This window comes from Schistocerca cancellata, chromosome 2 (assembly GCF_023864275.1).
Source record: "Schistocerca cancellata isolate TAMUIC-IGC-003103 chromosome 2, iqSchCanc2.1, whole genome shotgun sequence".
Classification (NCBI taxonomy): domain Eukaryota; kingdom Metazoa; phylum Arthropoda; class Insecta; order Orthoptera; family Acrididae; genus Schistocerca; species Schistocerca cancellata.
The window spans coordinates 1,053,408,903-1,053,421,826 of record NC_064627.1 but is presented as its reverse complement, the minus strand read 5'-3'; the positions used below and the strand labels follow the sequence as shown (position 1 = coordinate 1,053,421,826).

General features: G+C 51.7%; 27 non-coding genes across 27 annotated transcripts; 22 read left to right on the top strand and 5 right to left on the bottom strand.

The window, feature by feature from the left end:
- Window positions 1-284: 284 nt before the first annotated feature.
- Window positions 285-355, top strand: Trnag-gcc (transfer RNA glycine (anticodon GCC)). Its single transcript has one exon. It is a non-coding gene; the product is annotated as a tRNA-Gly (tRNA).
- Window positions 356-648: 293 nt separating this feature from the next.
- Trnam-cau (transfer RNA methionine (anticodon CAU)) lies at window positions 649-721 on the top strand. The gene has a single exon. It is a non-coding gene; the product is annotated as a tRNA-Met (tRNA).
- A 437-nt stretch (window positions 722-1,158) lies between these two features.
- Trnae-uuc (transfer RNA glutamic acid (anticodon UUC)) lies at window positions 1,159-1,230 on the top strand. Its single transcript has one exon. It is a non-coding gene; the product is annotated as a tRNA-Glu (tRNA).
- A 257-nt stretch (window positions 1,231-1,487) lies between these two features.
- Window positions 1,488-1,561, top strand: Trnai-aau (transfer RNA isoleucine (anticodon AAU)). The gene has a single exon. It is a non-coding gene; the product is annotated as a tRNA-Ile (tRNA).
- A 734-nt stretch (window positions 1,562-2,295) lies between these two features.
- Window positions 2,296-2,367, bottom strand: Trnag-ucc (transfer RNA glycine (anticodon UCC)). The gene has a single exon. It is a non-coding gene; the product is annotated as a tRNA-Gly (tRNA).
- A 323-nt stretch (window positions 2,368-2,690) lies between these two features.
- On the top strand, window positions 2,691-2,761 carry Trnag-gcc (transfer RNA glycine (anticodon GCC)). The gene has a single exon. It is a non-coding gene; the product is annotated as a tRNA-Gly (tRNA).
- Window positions 2,762-3,054: 293 nt separating this feature from the next.
- Window positions 3,055-3,127, top strand: Trnam-cau (transfer RNA methionine (anticodon CAU)). Its single transcript has one exon. It is a non-coding gene; the product is annotated as a tRNA-Met (tRNA).
- Window positions 3,128-3,564: 437 nt separating this feature from the next.
- Trnae-uuc (transfer RNA glutamic acid (anticodon UUC)) lies at window positions 3,565-3,636 on the top strand. Its single transcript has one exon. It is a non-coding gene; the product is annotated as a tRNA-Glu (tRNA).
- A 257-nt stretch (window positions 3,637-3,893) lies between these two features.
- On the top strand, window positions 3,894-3,967 carry Trnai-aau (transfer RNA isoleucine (anticodon AAU)). The gene has a single exon. It is a non-coding gene; the product is annotated as a tRNA-Ile (tRNA).
- Window positions 3,968-4,711: 744 nt separating this feature from the next.
- Trnag-ucc (transfer RNA glycine (anticodon UCC)) lies at window positions 4,712-4,783 on the bottom strand. Its single transcript has one exon. It is a non-coding gene; the product is annotated as a tRNA-Gly (tRNA).
- Window positions 4,784-5,106: 323 nt separating this feature from the next.
- Trnag-gcc (transfer RNA glycine (anticodon GCC)) lies at window positions 5,107-5,177 on the top strand. Its single transcript has one exon. It is a non-coding gene; the product is annotated as a tRNA-Gly (tRNA).
- Window positions 5,178-5,470: 293 nt separating this feature from the next.
- Trnam-cau (transfer RNA methionine (anticodon CAU)) lies at window positions 5,471-5,543 on the top strand. The gene has a single exon. It is a non-coding gene; the product is annotated as a tRNA-Met (tRNA).
- A 437-nt stretch (window positions 5,544-5,980) lies between these two features.
- Trnae-uuc (transfer RNA glutamic acid (anticodon UUC)) lies at window positions 5,981-6,052 on the top strand. The gene has a single exon. It is a non-coding gene; the product is annotated as a tRNA-Glu (tRNA).
- A 257-nt stretch (window positions 6,053-6,309) lies between these two features.
- On the top strand, window positions 6,310-6,383 carry Trnai-aau (transfer RNA isoleucine (anticodon AAU)). The gene has a single exon. It is a non-coding gene; the product is annotated as a tRNA-Ile (tRNA).
- Window positions 6,384-7,127: 744 nt separating this feature from the next.
- Trnag-ucc (transfer RNA glycine (anticodon UCC)) lies at window positions 7,128-7,199 on the bottom strand. The gene has a single exon. It is a non-coding gene; the product is annotated as a tRNA-Gly (tRNA).
- A 323-nt stretch (window positions 7,200-7,522) lies between these two features.
- On the top strand, window positions 7,523-7,593 carry Trnag-gcc (transfer RNA glycine (anticodon GCC)). Its single transcript has one exon. It is a non-coding gene; the product is annotated as a tRNA-Gly (tRNA).
- Window positions 7,594-7,886: 293 nt separating this feature from the next.
- Window positions 7,887-7,959, top strand: Trnam-cau (transfer RNA methionine (anticodon CAU)). The gene has a single exon. It is a non-coding gene; the product is annotated as a tRNA-Met (tRNA).
- A 437-nt stretch (window positions 7,960-8,396) lies between these two features.
- On the top strand, window positions 8,397-8,468 carry Trnae-uuc (transfer RNA glutamic acid (anticodon UUC)). The gene has a single exon. It is a non-coding gene; the product is annotated as a tRNA-Glu (tRNA).
- Window positions 8,469-8,725: 257 nt separating this feature from the next.
- Trnai-aau (transfer RNA isoleucine (anticodon AAU)) lies at window positions 8,726-8,799 on the top strand. The gene has a single exon. It is a non-coding gene; the product is annotated as a tRNA-Ile (tRNA).
- Window positions 8,800-9,543: 744 nt separating this feature from the next.
- Trnag-ucc (transfer RNA glycine (anticodon UCC)) lies at window positions 9,544-9,615 on the bottom strand. The gene has a single exon. It is a non-coding gene; the product is annotated as a tRNA-Gly (tRNA).
- A 323-nt stretch (window positions 9,616-9,938) lies between these two features.
- Window positions 9,939-10,009, top strand: Trnag-gcc (transfer RNA glycine (anticodon GCC)). Its single transcript has one exon. It is a non-coding gene; the product is annotated as a tRNA-Gly (tRNA).
- A 293-nt stretch (window positions 10,010-10,302) lies between these two features.
- Trnam-cau (transfer RNA methionine (anticodon CAU)) lies at window positions 10,303-10,375 on the top strand. The gene has a single exon. It is a non-coding gene; the product is annotated as a tRNA-Met (tRNA).
- A 437-nt stretch (window positions 10,376-10,812) lies between these two features.
- On the top strand, window positions 10,813-10,884 carry Trnae-uuc (transfer RNA glutamic acid (anticodon UUC)). The gene has a single exon. It is a non-coding gene; the product is annotated as a tRNA-Glu (tRNA).
- A 257-nt stretch (window positions 10,885-11,141) lies between these two features.
- Trnai-aau (transfer RNA isoleucine (anticodon AAU)) lies at window positions 11,142-11,215 on the top strand. The gene has a single exon. It is a non-coding gene; the product is annotated as a tRNA-Ile (tRNA).
- A 744-nt stretch (window positions 11,216-11,959) lies between these two features.
- On the bottom strand, window positions 11,960-12,031 carry Trnag-ucc (transfer RNA glycine (anticodon UCC)). Its single transcript has one exon. It is a non-coding gene; the product is annotated as a tRNA-Gly (tRNA).
- A 323-nt stretch (window positions 12,032-12,354) lies between these two features.
- On the top strand, window positions 12,355-12,425 carry Trnag-gcc (transfer RNA glycine (anticodon GCC)). The gene has a single exon. It is a non-coding gene; the product is annotated as a tRNA-Gly (tRNA).
- A 293-nt stretch (window positions 12,426-12,718) lies between these two features.
- Window positions 12,719-12,791, top strand: Trnat-cgu (transfer RNA threonine (anticodon CGU)). The gene has a single exon. It is a non-coding gene; the product is annotated as a tRNA-Thr (tRNA).
- Window positions 12,792-12,924: the final 133 nt, after the last annotated feature.

Here is a 12,924-nt window from a genome sequence, read left to right as displayed (position 1 = left end):
CTTCCCGCCTGTCGGCGGCGCCTGAAGGTGGTCGTAGCTGTAGGCGCGTTACGGGGTAGGCGAGCTCATCCAGGCAGCGTCTCTAGGCACGTTTCGCGTCCTTTGGCAAGAGTCGTCGCGTGCGTGCGCTGCAAGAGTACTTAGACGATCATTTTTAAGCAGTGCAGTGCAGGATTCAGCGTCTGTAGCATTCTCTCGAGAGGATGCGACGGCGCTGGACGGCAGTCCCACTTTCCCCTCAGACGTCTGCCGCGGAAAGCACCAGGAAGCTGTGAACTAGCTGAGCATCGGTGGTTCAGTGGTAGAATGCTCGCCTGCCACGCGGGCGGCCCGGGTTCGAGTCCCGGCCGATGCATCGTTTTGTTTTTTCTCCGATAGTGGTGCTGCGTGTCTTTCGCACTCGAACTGCGTGAGCCATGAGAATGAACCGCGGGATTCCGTGTGGAAAGAAGCAATCATGCAGCGCGCACGACTGCTCGTTTGGACTCTTGCGTGCTATTGTACATACTGGCGTCGGCCTAACATCGCAAGTTGCCTGCCGCGCCGGGAATGCACGTGTAGCAACAGAAAAAATGAGCCAGGGAGTGCAGACTCTGTACCACTGGTATTCGGTACTTAGCAAGATTCCAGAAGGTGTGGCGTTCGCCAGCCTCGGTAGCGCAGTAGGCAGCGCGTAAGTCTCATAATCTTAAGGTCGTGAGTTCGATCCTCACCCGGGGCATTTAATTTACTGTCGTTCACAGCTAAGTCGACGGCTCTGGGGTTGCGAAGGAGCGAAACACTTAGTAGTTTGTTATCCACAAGGCTTCAACGACTCAGCGTGAAAATGTTTACTTCCTGTTATTACTAGTTGCAGTTCTTTTGTAAAATTTTCAAGAAAAAAAGTACTAGTAATAAAACTGAATTTCGTATGATATAACATGTAAAGTCACACAATGTATGACCTGCTATATAATGACAGGCAGCAGGTCTTTACTTGCGAAATAAGTAAATAAATATTACTACTTACAGCTTTGCTTTTCCTCCTACCCCTGTAACAACGAGGCCAAAAGAAATGGACTGAGACTTTTGCCATGCGCGAGAAGATGCTCGCAAACAGGGAAAGTGCGACACGGAAAGCGAGTGGAGGGGGTGTAAACCCGGAGAACGATGTGCACGTCCGGTGTGGTCTAGTGGCTAGGATACCTGGCTTTCACCCAGGAGGCCCGGGTTCGATTCCCGGTACCGGAATGGAATTTTTTCGGAACAAATCACGACAAGTTTTGACCGTGCGAAATGCTGTTTCACGTCCTCCTCGCATTATAGCTACTGGTTCGTAAACGTCAGCTGACAACAGTCGAGAGAAACGGGCACGCAACGAAATTACTACGAGCAGCGGCATAGAGGGAGAAGAGACGCTGGTCCACTGTTGGATTGCTGCCATAGAAATGTTACATGGCAATACGCAGAGCAATTCCCGCAAAGCAATGGGAGACTGTCTGTACCGAGGCCCGTTAGCTCAGTTGGTTAGAGCGTCGTGCTAATAGCGCGAAGGTCGTGGGTTCGATCCCCCCACGGGCCACTACGATTTTACTGTTTCAAAAAGGCAACGCCGATTTCCCCGTGGAAGTATGGTGACAAAGAAATCGTCACATTGTGTGGGAGCTGATAGGGGACCCGAACGCGACTTGTCGGGACGCGCTAAAACATTTCACTGGTCACAGCACGCTGAACACACAGTTTCTCGTCCGATCACCACAACTGCGCGACGTCGGGCGTTGTCAGTGCTTGGGCGGGTGACCGCCTGCGAACATAGGGCACTGTCGACAGTTTCAATTCGTATTTCTCTTTCCTCTTCGGTTTCGGAGCTGCAGCGCTATTCGGTCAAGGGCACTGGCGCCACGTTTTGCCTCTCGGTATGCCAAGTCGCGCCGTGCGGCCACAGTGAAATGAAGGAGCGTGTTGTAAAATTTTCAACAAAGAAAAAAAAAAAGAAATCTACTAGTAATAAAACTGAATTTGTCTGACAGAACATGTAAAATCAGACAATACATGATAACAGGCAGCAGGTATTTACTCGAGGCATAAGTAATGTTGTGCCCGCCTCGCCATACCTCTCTCAGTCGTTTCGCGTGCTTGTCCTTTTGATATAGGCCGATTGGAGAGCGTCAGCTCTCGCGTCAGCTGAGCAAAGTCGAGACTCAAGGGGAATCGACGCACACGCTAGAGGGTGGCGTGCAGCGAGTAAGATGGGCAAAGAAACATTAATTTAAGGACGCGTGGCAAAAGTACTCATACGCAAAAGTAAAAGCCTGCAGCGGTGGCCGGGAATCGAACCCGGATCAACTGCTTGGAAAGCAACTATGCTGACCATTACACCACCACCGCACAGTTCCGTCGCGCGCCTCGCGAGCCGCGCTGTGTCTGCTTCCCGCCTGTCGGCGGCGCCTGAAGGTGGTCGTAGCTGTAGGCGCGTTACGGGGTAGGCGAGCTCATCCAGGCAGCGTCTCTAGGCACGTTTCGCGGCCTTTGGCAAGAGTCGTCGCGTGCGTGCGCCGCAAGAGTACTTAGACGATCATTTTTAAGCAGTGCAGTGCAGGATTCAGCGTCTGTAGCATTCTCTCGAGAGGATGCGACGGCGCTGGACGGCAGTCCCACTTTCCCCTCAGACGTCTGCCGCGGAAAGCACCAGGAAGCTGTGAACTAGCTGAGCATCGGTGGTTCAGTGGTAGAATGCTCGCCTGCCACGCGGGCGGCCCATGTTCGATTCCCGGCCGATGCATCGTTTTGTTTTTTCTCCGATAGTGGTGCTGCGTGTCTTTCGCACTCGAACTGCGTGAGCCATGAGAATGAACCGCGGGATTCCGTGTGGAAAGAAGCAATCATGCAGCGCGCACGACTGCTCGTTTGGACTCTTGCGTGCTATTGTACATACTGGCGTCGGCCTAACATCGCAAGTTGCCTGCCGCGCCGGGAATGCACGTGTAGCAACAGAAAAAATGAGCCAGGGAGTGCAGACTCTGTACCACTGGTATTCGGTACTTAGCAAGATTCCAGAAGGTGTGGCGTTCGCCAGCCTCGGTAGCGCAGTAGGCAGCGCGTAAGTCTCATAATCTTAAGGTCGTGAGTTCGATCCTCACCCGGGGCATTTAATTTACTGTCGTTCACAGCTAAGTCGACGGCTCTGGGGTTGCGAAGGAGCGAAACACTTAGTAGTTTGTTATCCACAAGGCTTCAACGACTCAGCGTGAAAATGTTTACTTCCTGTTATTACTAGTTGCAGTTCTTTTGTAAAATTTTCAAGAAAAAAAGTACTAGTAATAAAACTGAATTTCGTATGATATAACATGTAAAGTCACACAATGTATGACCTGCTATATAATGACAGGCAGCAGGTCTTTACTTGCGAAATAAGTAAATAAATATTACTACTTACAGCTTTGCTTTTCCTCCTACCCCTGTAACAACGAGGCCAAAAGAAATGGACTGAGACTTTTGCCATGCGCGAGAAGATGCTCGCAAACAGGGAAAGTGCGACACGGAAAGCGAGTGGAGGGGGTGTAAACCCGGAGAACGATGTGCACGTCCGGTGTGGTCTAGTGGCTAGGATACCTGGCTTTCACCCAGGAGGCCCGGGTTCGATTCCCGGTACCGGAATGGAATTTTTTCGGAACAAATCACGACAAGTTTTGACCGTGCGAAATGCTGTTTCACGTCCTCCTCGCATTATAGCTACTGGTTCGTAAACGTCAGCTGACAACAGTCGAGAGAAACGGGCACGCAACGAAATTACTACGAGCAGCGGCATAGAGGGAGAAGAGACGCTGGTCCACTGTTGGATTGCTGCCATAGAAATGTTACATGGCAATACGCAGAGCAATTCCCGCAAAGCAATGGGAGACTGTCTGTACCGAGGCCCGTTAGCTCAGTTGGTTAGAGCGTCGTGCTAATAGCGCGAAGGTCGTGGGTTCGATCCCCCCACGGGCCACTACGATTTTACTGTTTCAAAAAGGCAACGCCGATTTCCCCGTGGAAGTATGGTGACAAAGAAATCGTCACATTGTGTGGGAGCTGATAGGGGACCCGAACGCGACTTGTCGGGACGCGCTAAAACATTTCACTGGTCACAGCACGCTGAACACACAGTTTCTCGTCCGATCACCACAACTGCGCGACGTCGGGCGTTGTCAGTGCTTGGGCGGGTGACCGCCTGCGAACATAGGGCACTGTCGACAGTTTCAATTCGTATTTCTCTTTCCTCTTCGGTTTCGGAGCTGCAGCGCTATTCGGTCAAGGGCACTGGCGCCACGTTTTGCCTCTCGGTATGCCAAGTCGCGCCGTGCGGCCACAGTGAAATGAAGGAGCGTGTTGTAAAATTTTCAACAAAGAAAAAAAAAAAGAAATCTACTAGTAATAAAACTGAATTTGTCTGACAGAACATGTAAAATCAGACAATACATGATAACAGGCAGCAGGTATTTACTCGAGGCATAAGTAATGTTGTGCCCGCCTCGCCATACCTCTCTCAGTCGTTTCGCGTGCTTGTCCTTTTGATATAGGCCGATTGGAGAGCGTCAGCTCTCGCGTCAGCTGAGCAAAGTCGAGACAAGTCGAGACTCAAGGGGAATCGACGCACACGCTAGAGGGTGGCGTGCAGCGAGTAAGATGGGCAAAGAAACATTAATTTAAGGACGCGTGGCAAAAGTACTCATACGCAAAAGTAAAAGCCTGCAGCGGTGGCCGGGAATCGAACCCGGATCAACTGCTTGGAAAGCAACTATGCTGACCATTACACCACCACCGCACAGTTCCGTCGCGCGCCTCGCGAGCCGCGCTGTGTCTGCTTCCCGCCTGTCGGCGGCGCCTGAAGGTGGTCGTAGCTGTAGGCGCGTTACGGGGTAGGCGAGCTCATCCAGGCAGCGTCTCTAGGCACGTTTCGCGGCCTTTGGCAAGAGTCGTCGCGTGCGTGCGCCGCAAGAGTACTTAGACGATCATTTTTAAGCAGTGCAGTGCAGGATTCAGCGTCTGTAGCATTCTCTCGAGAGGATGCGACGGCGCTGGACGGCAGTCCCACTTTCCCCTCAGACGTCTGCCGCGGAAAGCACCAGGAAGCTGTGAACTAGCTGAGCATCGGTGGTTCAGTGGTAGAATGCTCGCCTGCCACGCGGGCGGCCCATGTTCGATTCCCGGCCGATGCATCGTTTTGTTTTTTCTCCGATAGTGGTGCTGCGTGTCTTTCGCACTCGAACTGCGTGAGCCATGAGAATGAACCGCGGGATTCCGTGTGGAAAGAAGCAATCATGCAGCGCGCACGACTGCTCGTTTGGACTCTTGCGTGCTATTGTACATACTGGCGTCGGCCTAACATCGCAAGTTGCCTGCCGCGCCGGGAATGCACGTGTAGCAACAGAAAAAATGAGCCAGGGAGTGCAGACTCTGTACCACTGGTATTCGGTACTTAGCAAGATTCCAGAAGGTGTGGCGTTCGCCAGCCTCGGTAGCGCAGTAGGCAGCGCGTAAGTCTCATAATCTTAAGGTCGTGAGTTCGATCCTCACCCGGGGCATTTAATTTACTGTCGTTCACAGCTAAGTCGACGGCTCTGGGGTTGCGAAGGAGCGAAACACTTAGTAGTTTGTTATCCACAAGGCTTCAACGACTCAGCGTGAAAATGTTTACTTCCTGTTATTACTAGTTGCAGTTCTTTTGTAAAATTTTCAAGAAAAAAAGTACTAGTAATAAAACTGAATTTCGTATGATATAACATGTAAAGTCACACAATGTATGACCTGCTATATAATGACAGGCAGCAGGTCTTTACTTGCGAAATAAGTAAATAAATATTACTACTTACAGCTTTGCTTTTCCTCCTACCCCTGTAACAACGAGGCCAAAAGAAATGGACTGAGACTTTTGCCATGCGCGAGAAGATGCTCGCAAACAGGGAAAGTGCGACACGGAAAGCGAGTGGAGGGGGTGTAAACCCGGAGAACGATGTGCACGTCCGGTGTGGTCTAGTGGCTAGGATACCTGGCTTTCACCCAGGAGGCCCGGGTTCGATTCCCGGTACCGAAATGGAATTTTTTCGGAACAAATCACGACAAGTTTTGACCGTGCGAAATGCTGTTTCACGTCCTCCTCGCATTATAGCTACTGGTTCGTAAACGTCAGCTGACAACAGTCGAGAGAAACGGGCACGCAACGAAATTACTACGAGCAGCGGCATAGAGGGAGAAGAGACGCTGGTCCACTGTTGGATTGCTGCCATAGAAATGTTACATGGCAATACGCAGAGCAATTCCCGCAAAGCAATGGGAGACTGTCTGTACCGAGGCCCGTTAGCTCAGTTGGTTAGAGCGTCGTGCTAATAGCGCGAAGGTCGTGGGTTCGATCCCCCCACGGGCCACTACGATTTTACTGTTTCAAAAAGGCAACGCCGATTTCCCCGTGGAAGTATGGTGACAAAGAAATCGTCACATTGTGTGGGAGCTGATAGGGGACCCGAACGCGACTTGTCGGGACGCGCTAAAACATTTCACTGGTCACAGCACGCTGAACACACAGTTTCTCGTCCGATCACCACAACTGCGCGACGTCGGGCGTTGTCAGTGCTTGGGCGGGTGACCGCCTGCGAACATAGGGCACTGTCGACAGTTTCAATTCGTATTTCTCTTTCCTCTTCGGTTTCGGAGCTGCAGCGCTATTCGGTCAAGGGCACTGGCGCCACGTTTTGCCTCTCGGTATGCCAAGTCGCGCCGTGCGGCCACAGTGAAATGAAGGAGCGTGTTGTAAAATTTTCAACAAAGAAAAAAAAAAAGAAATCTACTAGTAATAAAACTGAATTTGTCTGACAGAACATGTAAAATCAGACAATACATGATAACAGGCAGCAGGTATTTACTCGAGGCATAAGTAATGTTGTGCCCGCCTCGCCATACCTCTCTCAGTCGTTTCGCGTGCTTGTCCTTTTGATATAGGCCGATTGGAGAGCGTCAGCTCTCGCGTCAGCTGAGCAAAGTCGAGACAAGTCGAGACTCAAGGGGAATCGACGCACACGCTAGAGGGTGGCGTGCAGCGAGTAAGATGGGCAAAGAAACATTAATTTAAGGACGCGTGGCAAAAGTACTCATACGCAAAAGTAAAAGCCTGCAGCGGTGGCCGGGAATCGAACCCGGATCAACTGCTTGGAAAGCAACTATGCTGACCATTACACCACCACCGCACAGTTCCGTCGCGCGCCTCGCGAGCCGCGCTGTGTCTGCTTCCCGCCTGTCGGCGGCGCCTGAAGGTGGTCGTAGCTGTAGGCGCGTTACGGGGTAGGCGAGCTCATCCAGGCAGCGTCTCTAGGCACGTTTCGCGGCCTTTGGCAAGAGTCGTCGCGTGCGTGCGCCGCAAGAGTACTTAGACGATCATTTTTAAGCAGTGCAGTGCAGGATTCAGCGTCTGTAGCATTCTCTCGAGAGGATGCGACGGCGCTGGACGGCAGTCCCACTTTCCCCTCAGACGTCTGCCGCGGAAAGCACCAGGAAGCTGTGAACTAGCTGAGCATCGGTGGTTCAGTGGTAGAATGCTCGCCTGCCACGCGGGCGGCCCGGGTTCGATTCCCGGCCGATGCATCGTTTTGTTTTTTCTCCGATAGTGGTGCTGCGTGTCTTTCGCACTCGAACTGCGTGAGCCATGAGAATGAACCGCGGGATTCCGTGTGGAAAGAAGCAATCATGCAGCGCGCACGACTGCTCGTTTGGACTCTTGCGTGCTATTGTACATACTGGCGTCGGCCTAACATCGCAAGTTGCCTGCCGCGCCGGGAATGCACGTGTAGCAACAGAAAAAATGAGCCAGGGAGTGCAGACTCTGTACCACTGGTATTCGGTACTTAGCAAGATTCCAGAAGGTGTGGCGTTCGCCAGCCTCGGTAGCGCAGTAGGCAGCGCGTAAGTCTCATAATCTTAAGGTCGTGAGTTCGATCCTCACCCGGGGCATTTAATTTACTGTCGTTCACAGCTAAGTCGACGGCTCTGGGGTTGCGAAGGAGCGAAACACTTAGTAGTTTGTTATCCACAAGGCTTCAACGACTCAGCGTGAAAATGTTTACTTCCTGTTATTACTAGTTGCAGTTCTTTTGTAAAATTTTCAAGAAAAAAAGTACTAGTAATAAAACTGAATTTCGTATGATATAACATGTAAAGTCACACAATGTATGACCTGCTATATAATGACAGGCAGCAGGTCTTTACTTGCGAAATAAGTAAATAAATATTACTACTTACAGCTTTGCTTTTCCTCCTACCCCTGTAACAACGAGGCCAAAAGAAATGGACTGAGACTTTTGCCATGCGCGAGAAGATGCTCGCAAACAGGGAAAGTGCGACACGGAAAGCGAGTGGAGGGGGTGTAAACCCGGAGAACGATGTGCACGTCCGGTGTGGTCTAGTGGCTAGGATACCTGGCTTTCACCCAGGAGGTCCGGGTTCGATTCCCGGTACCGGAATGGAATTTTTTCGGAACAAATCACGACAAGTTTTGACCGTGCGAAATGCTGTTTCACGTCCTCCTCGCATTATAGCTACTGGTTCGTAAACGTCAGCTGACAACAGTCGAGAGAAACGGGCACGCAACGAAATTACTACGAGCAGCGGCATAGAGGGAGAAGAGACGCTGGTCCACTGTTGGATTGCTGCCATAGAAATGTTACATGGCAATACGCAGAGCAATTCCCGCAAAGCAATGGGAGACTGTCTGTACCGAGGCCCGTTAGCTCAGTTGGTTAGAGCGTCGTGCTAATAGCGCGAAGGTCGTGGGTTCGATCCCCCCACGGGCCACTACGATTTTACTGTTTCAAAAAGGCAACGCCGATTTCCCCGTGGAAGTATGGTGACAAAGAAATCGTCACATTGTGTGGGAGCTGATAGGGGACCCGAACGCGACTTGTCGGGACGCGCTAAAACATTTCACTGGTCACAGCACGCTGAACACACAGTTTCTCGTCCGATCACCACAACTGCGCGACGTCGGGCGTTGTCAGTGCTTGGGCGGGTGACCGCCTGCGAACATAGGGCACTGTCGACAGTTTCAATTCGTATTTCTCTTTCCTCTTCGGTTTCGGAGCTGCAGCGCTATTCGGTCAAGGGCACTGGCGCCACGTTTTGCCTCTCGGTATGCCAAGTCGCGCCGTGCGGCCACAGTGAAATGAAGGAGCGTGTTGTAAAATTTTCAACAAAGAAAAAAAAAAAGAAATCTACTAGTAATAAAACTGAATTTGTCTGACAGAACATGTAAAATCAGACAATACATGATAACAGGCAGCAGGTATTTACTCGAGGCATAAGTAATGTTGTGCCCGCCTCGCCATACCTCTCTCAGTCGTTTCGCGTGCTTGTCCTTTTGATATAGGCCGATTGGAGAGCGTCAGCTCTCGCGTCAGCTGAGCAAAGTCGAGACAAGTCGAGACTCAAGGGGAATCGACGCACACGCTAGAGGGTGGCGTGCAGCGAGTAAGATGGGCAAAGAAACATTAATTTAAGGACGCGTGGCAAAAGTACTCATACGCAAAAGTAAAAGCCTGCAGCGGTGGCCGGGAATCGAACCCGGATCAACTGCTTGGAAAGCAACTATGCTGACCATTACACCACCACCGCACAGTTCCGTCGCGCGCCTCGCGAGCCGCGCTGTGTCTGCTTCCCGCCTGTCGGCGGCGCCTGAAGGTGGTCGTAGCTGTAGGCGCGTTACGGGGTAGGCGAGCTCATCCAGGCAGCGTCTCTAGGCACGTTTCGCGGCCTTTGGCAAGAGTCGTCGCGTGCGTGCGCCGCAAGAGTACTTAGACGATCATTTTTAAGCAGTGCAGTGCAGGATTCAGCGTCTGTAGCATTCTCTCGAGAGGATGCGACGGCGCTGGACGGCAGTCCCACTTTCCCCTCAGACGTCTGCCGCGGAAAGCACCAGGAAGCTGTGAACTAGCTGAGCATCGGTGGTTCAGTGGTAGAATGCTCGCCTGCCACGCGGGCGGCCCATGTTCGATTCCCGGCCGATGCATCGTTTTGTTTTTTCTCCGATAGTGGTGCTGCGTGTCTTTCGCACTCGAACTGCGTGAGCCATGAGAATGAACCGCGGGATTCCGTGTGGAAAGAAGCAATCATGCAGCGCGCACGACTGCTCGTTTGGACTCTTGCGTGCTATTGTACATACTGGCGTCGGCCTAACATCGCAAGTTGCCTGCCGCGCCGGGAATGCACGTGTAGCAACAGAAAAAATGAGCCAGGGAGTGCAGACTCTGTACCACTGGTATTCGGTACTTAGCAAGATTCCAGAAGGTGTGGCGTTCGCCAGCCTCGGTAGCGCAGTAGGCAGCGCGTAAGTCTCATAATCTTAAGGTCGTGAGTTCGATCCTCACCCGGGGCATTTAATTTACTGTCGTTCACAGCTAAGTCGACGGCTCTGGGGTTGCGAAGGAGCGAAACACTTAGTAGTTTGTTATCCACAAGGCTTCAACGACTCAGCGTGAAAATGTTTACTTCCTGTTATTACTAGTTGCAGTTCTTTTGTAAAATTTTCAAGAAAAAAAGTACTAGTAATAAAACTGAATTTCGTATGATATAACATGTAAAGTCACACAATGTATGACCTGCTATATAATGACAGGCAGCAGGTCTTTACTTGCGAAATAAGTAAATAAATATTACTACTTACAGCTTTGCTTTTCCTCCTACCCCTGTAACAACGAGGCCAAAAGAAATGGACTGAGACTTTTGCCATGCGCGAGAAGATGCTCGCAAACAGGGAAAGTGCGACACGGAAAGCGAGTGGAGGGGGTGTAAACCCGGAGAACGATGTGCACGTCCGGTGTGGTCTAGTGGCTAGGATACCTGGCTTTCACCCAGGAGGCCCGGGTTCGATTCCCGGTACCGAAATGGAATTTTTTCGGAACAAATCACGACAAGTTTTGACCGTGCGAAATGCTGTTTCACGTCCTCCTCGCATTATAGCTACTGGTTCGTAAACGTCAGCTGACAACAGTCGAGAGAAACGGGCACGCAACGAAATTACTACGAGCAGCGGCATAGAGGGAGAAGAGACGCTGGTCCACTGTTGGATTGCTGCCATAGAAATGTTACATGGCAATACGCAGAGCAATTCCCGCAAAGCAATGGGAGACTGTCTGTACCGAGGCCCGTTAGCTCAGTTGGTTAGAGCGTCGTGCTAATAGCGCGAAGGTCGTGGGTTCGATCCCCCCACGGGCCACTACGATTTTACTGTTTCAAAAAGGCAACGCCGATTTCCCCGTGGAAGTATGGTGACAAAGAAATCGTCACATTGTGTGGGAGCTGATAGGGGACCCGAACGCGACTTGTCGGGACGCGCTAAAACATTTCACTGGTCACAGCACGCTGAACACACAGTTTCTCGTCCGATCACCACAACTGCGCGACGTCGGGCGTTGTCAGTGCTTGGGCGGGTGACCGCCTGCGAACATAGGGCACTGTCGACAGTTTCAATTCGTATTTCTCTTTCCTCTTCGGTTTCGGAGCTGCAGCGCTATTCGGTCAAGGGCACTGGCGCCACGTTTTGCCTCTCGGTATGCCAAGTCGCGCCGTGCGGCCACAGTGAAATGAAGGAGCGTGTTGTAAAATTTTCAACAAAGAAAAAAAAAAAGAAATCTACTAGTAATAAAACTGAATTTGTCTGACAGAACATGTAAAATCAGACAATACATGATAACAGGCAGCAGGTATTTACTCGAGGCATAAGTAATGTTGTGCCCGCCTCGCCATACCTCTCTCAGTCGTTTCGCGTGCTTGTCCTTTTGATATAGGCCGATTGGAGAGCGTCAGCTCTCGCGTCAGCTGAGCAAAGTCGAGACAAGTCGAGACTCAAGGGGAATCGACGCACACGCTAGAGGGTGGCGTGCAGCGAGTAAGATGGGCAAAGAAACATTAATTTAAGGACGCGTGGCAAAAGTACTCATACGCAAAAGTAAAAGCCTGCAGCGGTGGCCGGGAATCGAACCCGGATCAACTGCTTGGAAAGCAACTATGCTGACCATTACACCACCACCGCACAGTTCCGTCGCGCGCCTCGCGAGCCGCGCTGTGTCTGCTTCCCGCCTGTCGGCGGCGCCTGAAGGTGGTCGTAGCTGTAGGCGCGTTACGGGGTAGGCGAGCTCATCCAGGCAGCGTCTCTAGGCACGTTTCGCGGCCTTTGGCAAGAGTCGTCGCGTGCGTGCGCCGCAAGAGTACTTAGACGATCATTTTTAAGCAGTGCAGTGCAGGATTCAGCGTCTGTAGCATTCTCTCGAGAGGATGCGACGGCGCTGGACGGCAGTCCCACTTTCCCCTCAGACGTCTGCCGCGGAAAGCACCAGGAAGCTGTGAACTAGCTGAGCATCGGTGGTTCAGTGGTAGAATGCTCGCCTGCCACGCGGGCGGCCCATGTTCGATTCCCGGCCGATGCATCGTTTTGTTTTTTCTCCGATAGTGGTGCTGCGTGTCTTTCGCACTCGAACTGCGTGAGCCATGAGAATGAACCGCGGGATTCCGTGTGGAAAGAAGCAATCATGCAGCGCGCACGACTGCTCGTTTGGACTCTTGCGTGCTATTGTACATACTGGCGTTGGCCTAACATCGCAAGTTGCCTGCCGCGCCGGGAATGCACGTGTAGCAACAGAAAAAATGAGCCAGGGAGTGCAGACTCTGTACCACTGGTATTCGGTACTTAGCAAGATTCCAGAAGGTGTGGCGTTCGCCAGCCTCGGTAGCGCAGTAGGCAGCGCGTAAGTCTCGTAATCTTAAGGTCGTGAGTTCGATCCTCACCCGGGGCATTTAATTTACTGTCGTTCACAGCTAAGTCGACGGCTCTGGGGTTGCGAAGGAGCGAAACACTTAGTAGTTTGTTATCCACAAGGCTTCAACGACTCAGCGTGAAAATGTTTACTTCCTGTTATTACTAGTTGC